Source organism: Benincasa hispida, chromosome 10 (genome assembly GCF_009727055.1).
Source record: "Benincasa hispida cultivar B227 chromosome 10, ASM972705v1, whole genome shotgun sequence".
In the NCBI taxonomy this organism is placed as follows: Eukaryota; Viridiplantae; Streptophyta; class Magnoliopsida; order Cucurbitales; family Cucurbitaceae; genus Benincasa; species Benincasa hispida.
This window is the reverse complement of record NC_052358.1, coordinates 13,024,237-13,043,370: the sequence shown is the minus strand read 5'-3', so window position 1 is coordinate 13,043,370 and position 19,134 is coordinate 13,024,237. Positions and strand designations below refer to the sequence as shown.

At 34.4% G+C, this 19,134-nt stretch overlaps 1 long non-coding RNA gene across 1 annotated transcript; it reads left to right on the top strand.

The window, feature by feature from the left end:
• Positions 1 to 6,370: 6,370 nt before the first annotated feature.
• Positions 6,371 to 8,291, top strand: LOC120088566. The gene is made up of 3 exons (XR_005484963.1): positions 6,371 to 6,682; positions 6,852 to 6,914; positions 8,111 to 8,291. It is a non-coding gene; the product is annotated as an uncharacterized LOC120088566 (long non-coding RNA).
• The last annotated feature ends 10,843 nt before the right edge of the window (positions 8,292 to 19,134 follow it).

Here is a 19,134-nt window from a genome sequence, read left to right as displayed (position 1 = left end):
AATGGTCGCAACTCCGCTGCCAAGTGGGCATGAGTTTAAACTGAGAAAGAACGCCTTGATCGTAGTTGGATGCTCGCATGACACCCGTGGGGGCAAGCCAAAATGAAGGCTAGGCACTTGGATCAGTGCAAGGTCATAGAAAAAATATCTAAACTACGCAAGGATAAAAATTATTTGAAAACACCCCTGTTGAAAAAAGTTTTTTTATGAAATAAATCATGTGATGCCCTGGAAACAAGTAAAGTCCTTTTGAAGGTTAAACTTGCGGTCCCTAAATTTTAGAAATATTTCAAGAAAAGACCTGAATAGGAATTAAGGAGATTTTGGTACATAGGATTTGAATAAGGCACCTCGAGAAATCTAGGAAAGGAGAAAGCAGCTGACTTTCTAGAGAAAATCTTTAGTTTATGCTTGAGGACAAGCATTGTTTTAAATTTGGGGTTGTGATAACGGGTAGAAATGCACGTTATTACAGTGCAAAGATATAAAACAATAAAGGATTGCGACGGTAAAAATATATAAAATAGCGTCCAAAAGAATTAAGTTTAGAACATTGCGATCGCATGCGTCCATCGCATTAAAGCAGCTAACTTATGTATTTTGTGCAGGAAAATGCGTTGGCACAAGGCGAAATTGCGATCCAAAGAATTTAGCATCCGAGCGCATTAAGAGACTACGACCGCAAGGCTATGCGATCATATGCATTCGCAAAAATATGCTCAAGAAGGTGGCCACATAGAGCCGGCGCATCAAGGTGAAAGCTTAATAAATCACGATGGGACAAAAAGCTGATGATGGTCGAATCCGAATTTAGTTGACAAGCCCTTAACGACACACTATAGAAAGTACACTCAACTTTTCGGTGACAATTATTCGGCGCATCAAACAGAGAATTAATAACATCCCATCAGTGCAATCATTTGAGAGAAAAAGTTATTCACCCTTAAGCTCTATAAATACCGAAGGCCACCTTCGTTAAAGGAGTTTGGTTTTATTCCAGCTGAGCTATATAGAAAGTTCACCACACAGAATATAGTTAGACTTTGTTTATAGTTTCTTTATACTTAGAAGGCGGAGGCAAGTGAAGAGAGAAGACGTCGAAAGATCGTCTTGGTTAACTCGGAAGAGTGCCGGAGAGCGTTGAGAACAGGGAGAGGGCCGACTCTTGCTAAAGCAAGAACATCTTTTAGGCAGAATAGAGAAAACTCAGTGTAAAAGCCTTGGGAAGCAAGATATTGCCACCAAGCGCTCTATCCTTATTTTCCATTGTCCTTTTATATTCTGGTCTTATTTATAAAATGGAAATTGCATCTTTATATTTGTCCACTCTCTTTATAATACGAATGAGTAACTAAACTATCGAATGGGTTGAGAAGCACTTAGCTAGCATAACCTGAGATCTTCACTTTATGCGATCATTTTGTATTATGTACGCATCATTCGTCCTTTAAAGATGCTCGGGAGGGTGGTCTGAGGATAGAATCTAGGCTTGGAAAAGTCATATTAGAATCGCATAATCAAGAGATAGAAACTTAGGAATAAGTTCTATTTGCTATTAACACATCGTATGCACCCTAGAGATAGGATATGATGGTATGCGGTCACCTTGTACTTGTTTGCATCATTCATCATCACATAGGCAAGAAATAGAGACTTAGGAATAAGTTCTATAGACATCATCGCATATATTGCATGCGTCCTAAAACTAGGAACTGTAGCATTTGCATTGGAAGATGAATTGTCGTTGTATGTGTATAGCGTGATCACATAGCTTGAACACAATCTCAGGAAGTGCTAGCTAAATACCTTCTCAACCCGTTCCCCCGCATACTACTTTCATTGTTATTGACTCTTTTCTCAATTCCACTGTATAGACTTTATACCTTAAACAACATACCAACCAACGCATTGTTTTATTTATCACCGCAAAAAGATCTGAAATTACCATCGCATACTGTTTCCATAGTCTCTGTGTTCGACTCTGGGCTTACCAGGCAACTTAGTAGGATTTATACTTGGATCTTGCTAAGAAAACTTGCATGCACAATGCATACACCACCACCGCAGTTTACACCATTATTTCATCGCATTAACCACGCATCAGCTACACTCTAATTTCTCTAGGGACGTCTTCTACTCTATCTTTACCTTGATTTCCTAGTTTAGTTTGTTTATTTGATTATTGTCATTTTGGATTTACGACTACTTTCTTGGATGTGGTATGCGCACACTCCGTGTAGGTGCGATAATAATTCTCCTCGGTGCGCAGTTTCAATGGAAGAATCCTCTTCATCATTCAACGCATGGCTATAACCGTATGAATTCTAAAGTATGGTCACAAGTATTATTCTACTCGAAGGTTCTTTTCTTGTTATCTTTTATGCATTATCCTTTTGAAATTCTCTTTTCTCAGCTTGCCTACCTTTGCGTTGAAAAATTAGCATCCATGATGATACTTATAATTCACTACATTCGGTAACTAAACACCGCAAGGTTCACCTCACTTTAATAGCTTCTTCAAGGTTTGACAGTCTAAGTTTTATCATGTGTAAACTTCTGCTCAAACATTTGTTACTGCATTCTTAATGAGTTTGTTTTTAGCTTTTCGGCAAGAGCACTACCACTTTCTAAGTTTGGGGGTGGCAGTGGTCCAGGCAAATGCATCCATCACATTGCGATGCTTCAAAAAAAAAAGGTAACAAAAACTCCACTGTCAGCGCAAAGGAGAAACCCAAGCTGATAAGAGTTAAAGTTGTGAAAGGCACTTACCTGTAGTTGGATACTTTGCATGATACCTGTGCAAGTAAGCCAAAACGAAAGTAAGTGGCCAAGATCAACACATAGGAACAACTCCTCTGTCTGGCACAAGCCCAAATTAAGCTAAGGCAAGAGTTGAGTTGAATATGGCACGCAACCGAAGTTGGATGTCTGCATGACACCCGTGGGGGCAAGCCAAAACAAAGAGCTAGCTAGGTTCAACACTACACTTTAAGAATATATCGCAAAGCTTTGAATTGTTTGAAATGAACGCATTGTAAAAAGATAAACGCAAAGTTGCTAGGAAAGGGTAAAAAGTTTTTTTTAACAAAGGCTTACCAAATTTAAACTTAGAAAATATCCCTTTGAAGAAGTAGCCAAAGTTGAGGAGAGTATTGCTGCCAAGGTTAGAGGTACAAGTGAATTATGTTTTGAGAACTTGGTCATCGAAAAAGGAAAGCTAAAGGATGAAGTTTGAATTTCCTAAGTATAAGGCATGCTTGAGGACAAACATGATTCTAAGTTTGGGGGTGTGATAACTAGTAGAAATACAAGTTATTGCAGCCTCTTATTTAGAATTATGAGGACTAATAAGTAGAATATGTGGTGATTATACTAAGAATTCATGTGAAAAGTGAGCTGCGTCGATCAGCATTGAAAATCTCGGCTAACCCAATATTATGCATTATTCTGCACAAAACATCTATCTTTTGTAGCTATGGCAGGAACCAATCGCATATGGTAAATCCCAGACCATCGCAAGGGTGATCACGTACGTTCATCGCATGGATGTTGCAGCTACATAGTAATAACCATGATAAAAGGGTGATCTCAAGGGTGGTGGAATGCGATAGTACTTCGGAAACCAAGCATGAATGCATACCTTGAGAGTATAAAAAAGATGATGTTGACATTTCACCACCACGCCGTTTGTAACAGAGATTCAGAGCAGGTCCATCGCGCTGTTAGTGGCAGAGACTTGGAGTGGGACCATCAATGCTTTCGGTAATTAAGCTCTATAAATAGAGCCTTAAAGTCCAAATTCAAGCCATCCGAGCTTCTGGCTGAAGAAAGATCCTTGTGATCACAGATGAGAGCATGAGAAGACATCCTTTGAGAGTTCTTTATTCCTTCACCCATTCCGAGTGACAACTGAAGCTTTGTAAGAGATAGATCTCGAGAGAGACTACTCCACCGCCCATCCATGGCACCACCGGCAGCCTTGATACACATCTGATGGAAGCAAAAGATTGCCTACATCTAGCCCTCCACTTCTCTTCTTATCTCTGTATTGTATTACATTTTGGCTTAAGACATTAATACATTTTGTAATCAATGCATCTCTTTATTTCCTTCGACTCCATCTTCATTAACTTCTTTATCATCCCATACTTTCATTGCAACGAACTAAGTAAGATTGCAAGAGTATCGCATACTTAATCATGCAGCATAGACATTTGAAGCATGTAGCAAACCACCGAGAGGTGTGCGTTGCGCGAGTATAGTGAGTAAATCCTCTTTGCTTAGTGTGAGACTGTAGCAACGCTTGTCTATGAGCTAATCAGCGACGACTAACTGCCCGAGAGGGTAAGTAGTAGTGGAACACATTAGACAAAGTAAGCAGTGTTCCTAGAGATAGGAATAATCTTATGTCAACCATGCTTTATGTGATCATCTTGTCTTATGTATACATCACTCACCCTTTGGACATACTTGAGAGAGTAATCTAAAGATAGAATCTAGGCTTGAGAGAGTGGATTAGAATCACATAAACAAGAAGTAGAAACTTGGACATTAGTTCTATGTGCTATTTACACATCGCATGTGCCCTAGAAATAAGATATGGTGGTATGCGGTCATCTTGTCTTATGTGCACATAAGCAAGAATAGAAACTTAGAGATAAGTTCTATCGACATTTTTGCATATGCATCGCGTGCGTATATTTGTGTATAGCATGATCGCATAACTTGTGTTGGTTAGGGTTACCCTTGCGATTAAGCTTAATGATGAGGTGAAGTTATCCCCTCCACCATTTTATCTATTTTTCCATGCATCTTATTACGCGTTAACAGTTGTCGCATCTCTACCAACTCTCATAGTCATACTTCCATTACTTAATCTGTTTAGTTAGGAGTAGGAGTAGCGCATAGTCTTTTAACTTCATTATTCTTTTATTCTTCGCCGCAAACACATTACTTTGCAACATTTAGTAACAAGTCCCTGAGTTCGACCTCGGATCACCCTGAGAAACTTGCGTTCTCATTATACTTGGCGAGAGAGCAAGAAAACTTGTGGCAAGAATGCATGATCATCACATATATTCTTAACGCGTATTGCATATCTCAGTCCAACGCATGACCATCGACGCATGGAGATCAACGCATATCATAAGATGCACGCATATTTATTCTCCATTTTCCACGCATCAACGATGGGAGTTGGAACTGGGCACGTCGTCTCAGCTGTGGCAGTAGGAGGTCTCCGATTGACTTTACAGAATAGGTTTATCATTCTAAATAATGTATATATTGTTCCCAAGTTAAGGAGGAACTTAATTTCTGTAAAGTCGTTGCTTGAATGTAATTATTCAATACATTTTTATATTGATAAAGTGTTTATTATGAAAAATGGTATTGATATATGTTCGGCTCAACTAGAAAACAATTTGTATGTGCTAAGGTCGTTAGCAACAAATTCCCTCTATAACATAGAGATGTTTAAATCTGTCGTAACTCAAAACAAAAGACTTAAAGTTTCGCCTAAAGAAAATGGCCAACTTTGGCACCTACGTGTAAGGCACATTAATCTCAAGAGGATTAAGAAGTTGGTGAAGAATGGACTTCTAAATGAATTAGAAGAAAATTCTTTACCTATGTGTGAGTCATGCCTTAAAGAAAAAATGACCAAAAGACCTTTTACTGGAAAAGGTTATAGGGCCAAAGAGCCTCTAGAGTTAGTGCATTCAGACCTTTGTGGTCCGATGAATGTGCGAGTCAGGGGAAGCTATGAATACTTCATCACTTTTACTGATGATTATTCAAGGTATAGGTACGAGTCTGAGTCCTTTGAAAAGTTTAAAGAGTTCAAGGCTGAAGTTGAAAACGCATTAAGTAAAACGACTAAAACGCTTCGATCTGATCGAGTGGAGAATTTTTGGATTCTGAGTTCCAGAACTATATGATAAAACATGGAATCGTTTCCCAACTCTCAGCACCTGGTACACCTCAACATAATGGTGTATCGGAGAAGAGAAATCAAAACATGTTTGTAACATTCCGAATTTTTTTATTATTTAATTCACCGTTTTTGTAATAATTGAGGACATTTTTTTGTTAATTTTGAAATTCAGTTTGTTTAAAGGAAAATTTTAGTTTTATGCCAGATTAATTTTATTTTTAGTTTAATGTCGAATTTTTTTAATTTTGATTTTGAAATTTGAAAAGAAGAAGGAAAGAATTTTAAAAATATATGTATAGTAATATATATCTTTGGTATTGAAGGAAAGGAAAAAGAAAAATAAGTAAAAAGGAATAAAATACAAGGAACAAAATAAAATAAACTTTAATTTTATTATATTAAAATATTTTTATTTCTTTTTCTTTTCTTAAATTAAAACCCTGCCCTTCCTTTCCCTTTACCTCACGCGACCCTCCCCCCTCTCGAAACTCTCTCCCTGCCACACCCCTAGCCGTCGCACGCCTCGCCAGTCGCCATGCACCTCCAACCGCCACAGCCGTTCACGTAAGCTCTAGATGACGTCGTGCCGCCTCACCTGAAGGTTTCGATCGCTCCTCGTCGGGTTAGTCACCGACACCGACTGCCACTAGTCCGTCATCGTGTCTGGCTGCCGTTCAAACTTAGCCTCGAGTCATCACTGTCGTCCCTTTGATTTCCGCAGGATTCTGGAGATAGATTGTGTTTTGGGTAAGATTTAAATTATTTTGAACGATTAAGAGTTTCTTATGTTTGGTCTTGGAATACTCATTAGATTTTGGGTTAATTGAATCTAGACTCTAAAGGATTGATTTGAATTGTGAGGATTCATTACTTTGGATCATGGTTGCTAAATTAAGCTCGGTAATTTCTATTTTAGGTTTTTCTTCAAGGTTTCCAAGAGTTTAATTGGTCGAATAAAATATCTGAATTTTTCTTCGAGGTAAGTAATCTTACTGCTGGAACCGCCATAAACTGTAGATTTAATATTGAGGATTCTGCAACTGTTTTTTAGGATAATTTTGATTATTTTGAGGTTGAATGGACTGTTTAGGAAGAATATATGAGCATGTGGTAATATATCTAAATATGATTATATATGAGCTTGATTTAGAATTTTATGAGTTATATTAAAATGATGATTGAGCATGATCCTTAAATTATGAGTTAAGTGGCACTCCTACTAGAATGTCTTAAAGCTAGATGAGGATTAGACATTTGTTGATCTATATAGTTATGCGATATATTATGAGAATATGTAGACCGTACGATATATTATGAAATCCCGAATACTTTATTGTTTACATGATTTAGTGCATGAAAGTGATGTGCTACAGTTGATCCATTTAAAACTAGATTAAATACGTATGTTGAGGTTAATTAACATGAAGTTGATGAGGAGATTTTAGAGGACTCAGGATTAAGTGAATGTTATATGTAATATGAAGTTAGATGCAATCTCTTTTCCTTTCCAGACTATGTGGCTGCATGAAAGTGATGCATGCCCGAAGGCACTAGTACATGAAAGAGATGTATTAGGGTTGGTGTGTATGAAAGTGATACATACCTAAAGGGTACTGGGGGTGTACGTAAGAGGTGTACGCTCAGTGGGTTATATGTATACGAAAGAGGTGTAAACATAACCATGTGTACGAAAGAGGTATGCATCCCTACATTCATAGAGAAGATCTGGAGTTTACAAAAAAGGCCAGTGGGTTATGTAGGTGTATACATAACCATGTGTACGAAAGAGATACACATTAAGTGGGTTATGTGTATACAAAAGAGGTGTATGCATAACCATGTGTACGTAAGAGGTACACATTAAGTGGGTTATATGTATACGAAAGAGGTGTATGCATAACCATTTGTACATAAATGGTACACATTCAGTGGGTTATGTGTATGAAAGAGGTACACGTCTCTACTATCATAGAGAGGACCTAGAGTGTACGTAAGAGGTGCACTCTAGGGGAAAGGGAAAAAAAGTGAGTCATTCAAGGGAAAAATCTTCAGGTCCCACTAGTAGAGAGTTTCAATAAATGTTGCATTTATTGGACATAAATGCTTAGCTTGACCCTAGTAGGGGGTTACTTACTAAGTATTTTATACTCACCCTTTCTCATGTTTATGTTTCAGGTAAGGACAAAGACGCACTGGCGAATGACAAAAGGAATCCTTGAACGGTCCACTGGGGACCAGTTTTATGCTTCCGCTCATGATGTTTAGATTCTTACATTTTTTTTTCAACTTTCAGTTTTGATGTTTAAAACTTACTATTAAGATTTATTTTCAGACCTATTTATTATCATTTATAATTTATGGGTACCTTATTGTCTATTTTTAATATTTGAATTTAATGAAGATTTTTTATATTGACCTTATTTATTTAGCATTCATTTCACTATAAAAAGATGTCGTTTTAAGTTCCATGCTGCATGTGTTTAGTAACGGCCTAACTTGAATCCTAGGAGGTCGGATTGTTACACTGTTGGAAATGGTTCGGTCAATGATGAGTTACGCTTCCTTACCGAACTCGTTTTGGGATTTTGTAGTAGAGACTGCAGCTTACATCCTGAATTGCATTCCCTCCAAGAATGTTGTCATAACTTAAAATGACACCCAAATAATTTAAGATAACTAAATTAGAAACTTGTCTCAAAATTTGATGGTTACAATTCATATGTTGAAAATGTTACATGAGTCCCATGATCTCCATGTACGTTGGATGCTAGAATAAGATGTTTTGATGTACGTTCTATGTTGGTTGATGGCTATTCAAGTGGGAGTTACTTATTAAGTACGTTTATACTAATAATCTAACCTCGATAAGAAATTATGATGTGCCCTTGTACTTTTACTTTTGTAATAATTTAGCCCCATATTTTCAAATTTTATCACACATTGGTATTTAAACTATATCATGCAATAATTTAGTCTCCATACATTCAAATTTGAAATGATTTAGTTCTAATGATGAAAATTATTGCTGAGATTTAAATTTCTTACATGTGTAGATAAATTGGCTAATTAAGGATCAAATGGATTTATCATGAATACTAAGTCATTACATAATCAAAATTAGTTGATTTTGATGAGATTTTTTATCATAAGGATTAAATTGTCACTTTTTTTGACAAAATATTTATTACATATTTTAAGGTAGATGGACTAAATTGTTACAAATAAAGTTTGGATGCTAAATTGTTATCTACTAAGTTCATTTTTTTCACTTTATAGAATTTCTAGCATTTCTACATTAAAAACAAAAGAAAAAAAAAAAACTATACTTAATTGCTAAACGTAGAATGGTTCGTCTCTTTGTTAAGGGATTACGAATGATTTAAAAAAATATTTCATTTTTTTAAATTTAGAGGTCTAACTTGAAATAACAAATAAATGAAAATGAGTTACGTGGATTATCACTCATAGATATCACTCATAGATAGTGTCATTTTGCTATACTTTAAAATATTTTTAAGCAGTTTTACTATTTAAAACAATTATCTCTTGAAATAGTAAAAATTGATTCAGGGTCATTTTCCAACCATGAGTTTATTGGCAATTATCTTTTTTTAAAAAAAATCTACATAATTTTGGGTCAAACTTTAAAGCATACATTTTATAATATAAAATTTTCAAATTCTGCATAGGAAACCAAAGAATGTTAAATTTTTCCTCAAATTTAAAATCATTTCAAAATCACTCTAACGATGATGAATTCTCCCATTAAAAAAACAGTTTTTAAGCGAGCACATGTTTTCATCGATGTTACCAAGAATTCTGTCATGTAAGTTGAAATTTCTATCCAATTTCTTACTTAGAATTAGGAATTAGAAACTTTTCGTTCTTTAATTGCTTTTTTTTTTTCCTCCTAAGTTTTCATCAATTTACTTAGTATTGGGTCATGTAAGTTTATGAGTAAGAAAAACAGAGGGAATTAAATCAAACTAGAATTGAGTGGGAAAGAAGAAAAAAAAAAAAACTCCAACGTTAACAATTAAAACATATATCTGACAATAAACAAATAATTATTCATTTATATTGTTAAAAATTATATTTTTTTATTTAAAAGAAAAAAAAATTGCTAATGGATTGATTTTTCAATATTCCTTCAAGTTTCAAAACTTTCAACTACGTCTTGATGGGATTTAAAGATAAAAATATTCCCGCTTGTATATTGCTTCCTCCTTTCCTTAATGGTTCTCTTAGTATATTATACTGGGATAAAAAAAAATGCATCCTATTTAGAAAAATAATAAGTGGAAATTCTTATGAATTGAAAATTTCTAAAAATATTTATAATTTATAACAAAAAGTTTCAAAAGTGTTTATAGTTTTGAAACTTTTTGCTATAAATTTTAAATATTTTTTATATTTAAAAAGACCCATAAATAAGTGCAACATTATTTTATCTTTTTATTATTTTTTTTAAGAAAATAAGAGCAATACTATTGTTCCCTTTCAATTATATTGAGAAAAGAATATTTTTAAATAAAAAATTGTCATATAGCAGCATGTGATTATATATTCCAGTGAGATGTACAAGGATAGATTTGGGATGCACTAAATGTTTTTCTTTAAATGAAAAAATAATAATAATAATTTCTTATAAAGCAATTTTGGAATTACCCAAAACATCTCAAATCAAAACACATTTTGGGCTGCTTCAAACTCGGCCCAAATAAATAGATATGTCATGGATAATTTGAAAGGCCCATTTGTCATGAGTTTCGGTTCTAATACTTATTTACCGTCGGTATTCATTGATTTAAACTTAATCTATTTTTTTGTCCGGTTAAATCAATATTAAAATTAGGGCCGATTGGACAAATGACAAAAAAAATGACGTTTTTTAAAAATTGTCAAACGTTTTTTGTTTTTGTGAAAATGATCGCTATTTAAATTTTAATATCAAATATAAATACCCCTACTACCTAATTCCTATAATTATGTTGTATTTTAAAAAATAAAACTAATAATCTAAAATAAGATCTAACAAACTCAATCAATCAAAATTTAATCTTAATTCTAAAAAACTACTTTCTAAAATAATATCACAACAATCAAAACTAATGAAAGAGATGTAGAATCTTAAATATATATATATATATATATAATTACAAATTAATGTTGAAAAGTAGATTTTCATCCAAAATTTAACATTAATCATCAATAATATTTAATTATAATTAATATCTCAAAATTTATGCACGAAATAAGCAAATACTTTTATTCAAAGTAGCTATCAAATACCTTCTACCCATCAACTTTAAAAATATATCTTACTAAGCCCTACAAATACCTTCTACTCAGAGTCACTCAAATAATACAAATAATATGTATTTTTTTAAAAAAAAATGTCAACTGAATTCACAAATACCCTAAACTAAAAATCTATATATATGTTGGAAATGAAAGTTAAAGTTAGTGTAAAGCTATGCGAAAATTGTAATATTTACGTTGTATTTTTGTTGCTAACAAAAATAGGTATACTGGAACTAAGAAGTGAAAATACAAAAACATAAATTAATCAAATATCTAAGGTTATCGATTAGAGTACAAAATGAAATACCTAAAGTTAAAACAAAATAAAACTCATCAACAAGACGGAAGATAGACTTTTTTTTGCTGAATTGTTATGTGGTGCTGGTTAATAATCCATACTATAGTTTGCTTTCAATTCTTGTTAAAAATTCACACCATATGTTGTTTTCAATTTTTTGTTGCTGAAAGGAAGAACCCTTTTTTTGTTGCTATGTTGATCGAAATCCTTAAGCAGTAAGGTTGTTCATTGTCAATCCTAACCCCTTAATCGGCGTTTAAACTGTCATGTTGATCGAAACCTTCAAGAAGTAGGGAAAAAATTTAAAATCAAATTCCAATAAATCTTAATTTTAAACTGACGTGGGTTTTCCTAAAATCATGAAAAATTTTCCTAAAATCATGTGACTTTTTTTTTATATGTTGTTGTGGGTTTTCCTAAAATGAGAAAAAATATCTATCATCTATAGGAGGCATGAGCAGAATTGAAAAAATAAAACATGAGGTGGGGCCCTATAGCCCACGATTTTGGCCATAAATCATATAATTAAAAAAACGGTCATTCTTCTAATTACATATCTAAATTTGACCATTTTACATAATTACTCTTAATATTAAGGATATACATGGATTGGATTAGGTTGAGGGTGCTTTTTGGAATAACTCAAATATTCGAGGTGGTTGAGTTGACAATCCAAAAGATTTGAATAAAGTCTCAAACCTAACCCAACTCAAGTCTTAAATTCAGGTTATAGCTTAGTATTTTTTTCTTTTTAATTAAAAATATGTAAATTTATCTACAACACAAGACTGATAACTAAAATCTCATAAACTTCAAATATTAAATACCAAATATTTATGATATTTACTACAAACTTTAAATAAAGACAAACATCATAACAATTTTGAAAGAAAGATATTAAAAATTTACAAATTAATTAATCCAAAGTAATCAAACTTTCAACAATGAGAAATATATATATATAAAATTTAGGTTGGGTTGGGTCAACTTAAATTCAATTTTTAACCAACTTACAACTCAACCCAACTAGACAAAATAGAAAAAGTTAGGGAATTTGAGCGAAGGACAGATTTTAGGGTTTGGTTGAAAAATGGCAAAATCAACAAATAATAAGATTTATGGCAATTCATATGACATGGCCACAAATTTTTAAATCCCCGTTTTACCCTTTTTCTAGTTTGTGGCTTTTGTTATTGATGAAACTACAAGTATAGAATTATACACAATGACGGGGTTTTGTATAAATTGTTGATACCTTAATTTTCATCTTCCCTCGATTCATTTGAAAAACTAAAAATAACTGACTTCCTCGTCCTTCCTGATTTTCCTAACGTAGTTAACATTTTAATGCATATTTCATTATTAATTTAGATTCTGTTTAACCGTTTTTCGAATTAATCTCACTTGAATTAAATATTCAGATTTTTCTATCAATTTTATATTTTAAATATTCATATATTATCAATTTTATTTATCTAATCAAATGTTTGAATTGTTTTTCATTATTTTATGCATAATCTTAATAAATTAATTGGATATTTTTCTATATTTTTTAATGTTTAAATTGTTTTGAATATGTTATTGATACAATTGTAGGCAGCTCCAGGAATCCTCAGAGCTTATCTATTTATAGAGTTCTCAGATGGGCTTCTTGGGTTTGGTTGGTCTCTAGGTTGACTTTAGGTCCAATTAATTGGTTTTGAGCATGATTGAATATTTGAGTCCAATCAGCCTAATTTTGGGCTTAATTGGACTTTAACCTAAATAATAATATTAAATTGTGCCAAATTAATTTTATCCGATTCAACGGTCATGATAAAAACACGTGTCGACATCGAAATTTGTCTTTAAACGAATTGGAATTTCGTATTAATTTAGTAAATGACATGGCGATTTGTGATTAGTCCAAAATTTATCATTCAATAAATGTTCTTTTTGAGATTTATGTGCATATATATATATATATATATGGGTGGATGAATCTCGAAAAATATAAATTTGGAATCGAAACTCAAATATATGTTCTTGAATTTGATCTCAATTGATGTGTAAGTCAAACTAAATAAAATTTGGAATATGACCAAATTTTAATTTGAGATTTTAACCCAATTTGATTTGGAAATAGAGATAAAACCTAAATTTGGTTGAATTTGATATAAAATTTGGAAGATGCCCAAATTTGAAATTTACATCAATTTAAAATTTTATCCACAATTTAATTTGACTTGAAGATAAAAGTCTAAATTTGGATGATTTAGATTTGGGATAAATTTTGGAATATGTCCTTGGATTGAGATTCTATATACAATTTAATCTCAAAGTTGAACAATTTGATTTTTTTAATAAAATTTGGAATATGGTCAAATTTTAATTTGAGATTTTATCACAATTTGATTTGGAAATAAGATAAAAACTAAATTAGATTTGAGCTTGAGATAAAATTTAGAATATGACCAAATTTTATTTTGAGATAAATTTGAAACTTTATCTCTATATTAATTTTTGTTTGAAGATAAAAGGCTAAATTTGAATGATTTGAACTTGGGAAAAAATTTGGAATATGACCAAATTTAAACTTAACATTTTATTTACAATTTTAATCTCAAAGTTGAACAGTTTGAATTTGGATAAAATTTGGAATGTGACTAAATTTTAATTTGACATAAATTTGAGATTTCAATTTGATTTGGATTGAAGATAAAAGCTAAATTTGATTTCAATATGAGATAAAATTTGGAATATGACTCAATTTTAATTTGAGATGAATTTGAGATAAATTTGGAATATGCCCAAATTTAAAATTGATGTAAATGGATTTGAAATCATTTGACTTAAGGCCAATCCGTTCAAACCCACCAAGAATCTTAAATTCAAATTTAAAAGATAAGATATTTTGATTCAATTCTTATCAAAAACTTTTAGAAAGATAAGACTTTCGTAGAAAATCCAAATTCAATTAGGAATTTGAGTCCATCTTGCACTACAAGAAATCTTACTTCTCCTGACGTCACATTTCTTCGGAAAAGTGTGGAAAATTCGTCGTGAGAGCCTCTCCTGACGAATAAACGGTCGTTGGGAGTTATGGGGAACTCCCGACGCCCTACATGTGCATCCGGAGTTCCCACATAACTCCCGACGCCGTTTTAAAGTGCGTCGGGAGATCCCGAACTCTCGACAGTTGTTCTATGCGTCCGAAGTTTTCGAACTCCTGACGGTTTTATTTAAAACGTCGGGAGATACAAGAACTTCCGACGCAGTAATATATGCATGGGGAGTATTCAAATTTAATCTATCGTTTGTAATTTTTTAAAATTTAATCTGAAAGCCTGTAAAACATATTAAACCAAAAGATTCAAAAACGAAAATGAAATCTATATTATAACAAGTAAATAAAAAATTACAATATCCAAACGAAATTGATACTAAAAGTCCATAAACATTCATATCACAAATACATAAAAGAAATAAAATCAAAACAACATCTAGAACACGTCTCGAACACATTCAACAATTGTCCCAACTCATCTTCGAACAACATTTTACAATAAAACAAAAACATTCAAATGTTATATCGATAAACATCCACAATACGTTCAAACTTCAATACGGGTGGTAATGAAACTCTACCCACCCCCCACGACAAACATGTAACCTCTCGAACATCAAAAACACACAAAACGCCTCAAGAATGACCAACACACATAAAACTCAAATTTGTCCCCAAAATGGTTTAACCCAATCTCAACCCCCTCCCCCACCACAAACACATAAACTTCGTAAACATTCATAAATACACAAGAACTCCGAGTTCAAGGACAAAACGGGTGTAATGAAACTCTACCCACCCCCCACGACTAACATGGAACCTCCCGAACATCAAAAACATACAAAACGCCTCAAGATTTAAATTCAATTTTCTATTAGACACAAAATTTAGTTTTATGTCTAGTAGATTCTTTAAACTTTTTTAAAATATTAAATGTGTTAGGGACCTATTAAGTACCAAATTGGAGGTTTAAAGATTTATTTTATATTTTTTATATTTATAGATTTATTAGACACAAACATATAAGCATAAAAAAGTTCATATACTAAAAATAGCACATAGCATCTATGTACTAATTTTCTTTCTCCATTCAAGGAAAGATCGAAATGTTAAATCATGCATGCTTAGGTTCCAAATAACCAACATCATATCATTTTCTAAACATAAACATAGTGTTATAATCAACTTTAAACTTAAAAAAAAATTATAATGTTTATCTCTAATGAATTATGACATGTTCGTTATAAAATTACTCTCAACAATTTCAAAGAATTATAAAACAAATATATTCTGCAAAATTTACGAGATCTTAACAAAAGCGAATATACACACATTTGAATGGGCATGATTTGTACAAAAGATGTGAACTAATGATTTAAATAAATATACAAGATAAAATAAAATGAGTAGATTACCGGCAGCGGTGGTGGCTGAACGAGACGAGGAGACGACGACGGCGGCAAGCAGTTGATTGCAGCAGCTGACCAAAAGGAGGAGCGACAGCGGCGACAGCAAAAAAATGGGGGAAAATGGGAGAGGGAGGGAGAGGAGAGATGGCGACACTTATAAAAGAATGGGAAAATGGGGAGAGGGAGGGAGAATAGTGGAGAAGAATGAGGAAAATGGAAGAACGCTTTTCCTTTGGCGTATACCTTTCCGTGATCGGCCACGTTCTCACATCTCTATGGTGAAACAGGGATGAACGTAATGAACGCAAGGTTGCTTCCATCTCTGAAGTACTACTCGCTTTAGTTAACGTATTCTTCTAACTTTCAGCGGCGGTGAGGGGAAAATTGGAGAGGGAGGGGCGGAAGAAAGGGGGAAGATGGGGAAGAAGTAAGGGCGGCGCCAAAATGGGTTAGGGTTTTTGGAAAATGGGGGAGATGGGGAAGAAGGGGTCTGGTTACCATACCCCTTTCCCGACGCCGCCCGATGGACGTCGGGAGAGCCGTCAGGAGTTCCCTGAGAACTCTCGATGGCTAACAAACAGCGTCGGGAGTTCCACGATCTTTTACGGCGTCGAGAGTTCCCCAAGAACACCCGACGGGCCTTTACGTCATTGGGAGAGATGGTCTCTCCCAACGACCTAACTCCCGATGCTCTATTTAGGCATCGGGAGAACTTATTCTTGTAGTGTTGACCTCTATAAATAAAGCTCACCATATACATCTTTCACTCTTACCCTATTTTTCTCTTTCTTTTTCTCCTTTCGTTTCTTCTTCTTGTTTTTTTTTTCTTTTTTTATATATATACTAACTTGCACCCACCCCTTTTTTTTAGTTCGTCCACCGTGGATTGACCACCATCCTCCAGACTTAGTAGAGCATCTTCCACTTCCCATTCGGTCATATCATCTTTGGACTCTTCAGTGATGGTAATGTGCTGACATGAAGTTTCACTTTCCTCCAGTCTAAGCTTCCATTTTGAGGGTTAGTGAACACAACATCGCACATTTTCACCTTTAGTGAACCTTTTCTTGTGTTTAGAGTAACAAAGATATTTCTCTTCATTCATGAAGGGACGATACTATGAATCTCTCTGCAACTTCTTCCCTCACAAGATGATTTCTCATCTAATGGCCTTTTAGTATCCTTATGGTCGAGGCGTTGCCAGATTGATGTGTGAGGTATCGACTCCCTCTTTCTTAGGGCTATATTAAGGACGACACTACAAGTTTTTCCCTTACCCTTGATCTCACTGGAGACATGTCTGCTGAAGTGATCCTTCGCGTTTAAGGCGATCAAAACGGGTGCATGGGGTTTTCCTTTTCTTTCCTTCGAAACTGCACCTAATCTTTCAAATGTTGATGGTCGTGTCACCACTGGAGATTAATAGACGATTTCCTCTTCTCCTCTGTAAGGCAAAGTCAACCTTCGAAAGGTTGAGTGTCGGGTAGATCCAGGGGTCGTGCATAGACTTTCTCTCTCTACTTCCGTCATGCTCAATCTCTCAAAGGCCAAAGCGCGTGCGACAAGCAGTCGTACAGTCGAAGGCTAAGGTTCTTTTATTCTTGCCTTCCTTTTCTCCTGCAATATCGACTTCTTCTGCAAATATATGATTGTTTTCGACCACCTTTTCCTTCGCCCTTCTAGTTATGCGAACTAGCTCTGACGACATATATCCATGTCCCTTCTTTAACGCAGATATAGCGTGCCCTTCCTGCAAAAGCTTCTTCTAGTTTGAGGAAAGCTCAGGTCGCTCATAAATGCTCAAACTCTTAAACTCGATGTGAGTTGTGAAGTCATACACTGCTTTTGCTAGCAATTTATAAGTTTTAGGATCGAACCTATCCATTGTTCGTGTTTCGAGCAGATTTACCTAAGTCAAGTCTCCCTCAGGTTCATGGATTTCCTGCTTCGTTATCAGCGTGAGTGGTGTAATGAAACTTTCTTTTAGTATTTTAATATCCCCGACCTTCAAGCCTTTTGAGCACTTCGTAAAAGGTGATTCACCTTTTTGCGCCTTGACAAAGGAACATAGCATAAGATCGGAGGACTTAGAGACTTATCATCCTTTAAAACCAGTGTCCATGTAATGTTGGTGGATGTTTCATTTCCTTTTGAGCCAGAGGCTTGTGCCTTGTTGCCTATTTTTCTCCTTGTATCAGCCTGTGATTTTGACTGGGATTCACCTTTATCCCTTATTAACGGAGTCTCTGCGGGCATTTCCCCACCAAACTCTCACTTTTCAAATAAAACTTCTCATCTGCAAAATGAAACTCAGCTTCTGAAAATAGATTAGAATCAGCTTCAACCTTCTTAATCCCATCTTTATAGAACTTGAAACATTGATGCAGCATCGACGTTATCACACCATTTCCATGAATCCAAGGATGTTCCAACAATAGCTTATAGGTGGTCTTCGAGTCTATGACATAAAACAACGTGTCGGCCTTCAGGTCGCCAATGAGAAGTTCTAAACATATTATGCCTATTGCTCTTTGGCTACCTTGATTGAACATTTAAATTACTAACTTTTGTTTGGCAATGCCTCCAAAAGGATGCCCAATTGTTCCATAATCGTTTTAGGCATTATATTTCGGCTGATCCATTATCGATGATAATTCGACCAATTCTCTGTTCTTGAATGTATCCCGAGACGTACAAAGGCCTATTTTGCAGCTTTGAACCTAACAGTAGATCTTCATCTGAGAAACCTATGGATGTACAACACGAGGCATACATGCACGCTGTAGAGGTTGGTACACCAAATGTGGTGGATTCTAACAATGCATCAATGAAGGTTGTCTTGGCTGCTTGAGAAGTGACAATAGGTCATTTATGCTGAACGATGATAAGTATTTTGATTCTTCCATCGTTTTCGATGAACTCAGAGGAATATCCTCTTCTTTTGTCGTGCTGATGGCGTGACATGCAACAACCTCTGGGGTTTTCCTCGAACCGCAGCCATAAATCTCCTTAAGAAAGAAAACTGCTAATGTCATCTGTCACCTGGATTGAGGGAAGTCTTCATCTTCCTCATTGACAAGCTTGGGCTCCCGAGCCTTCTTTTTTTCCTTCCTTTTTTGAGTGTTTCTCCCTCTCTTGTAAC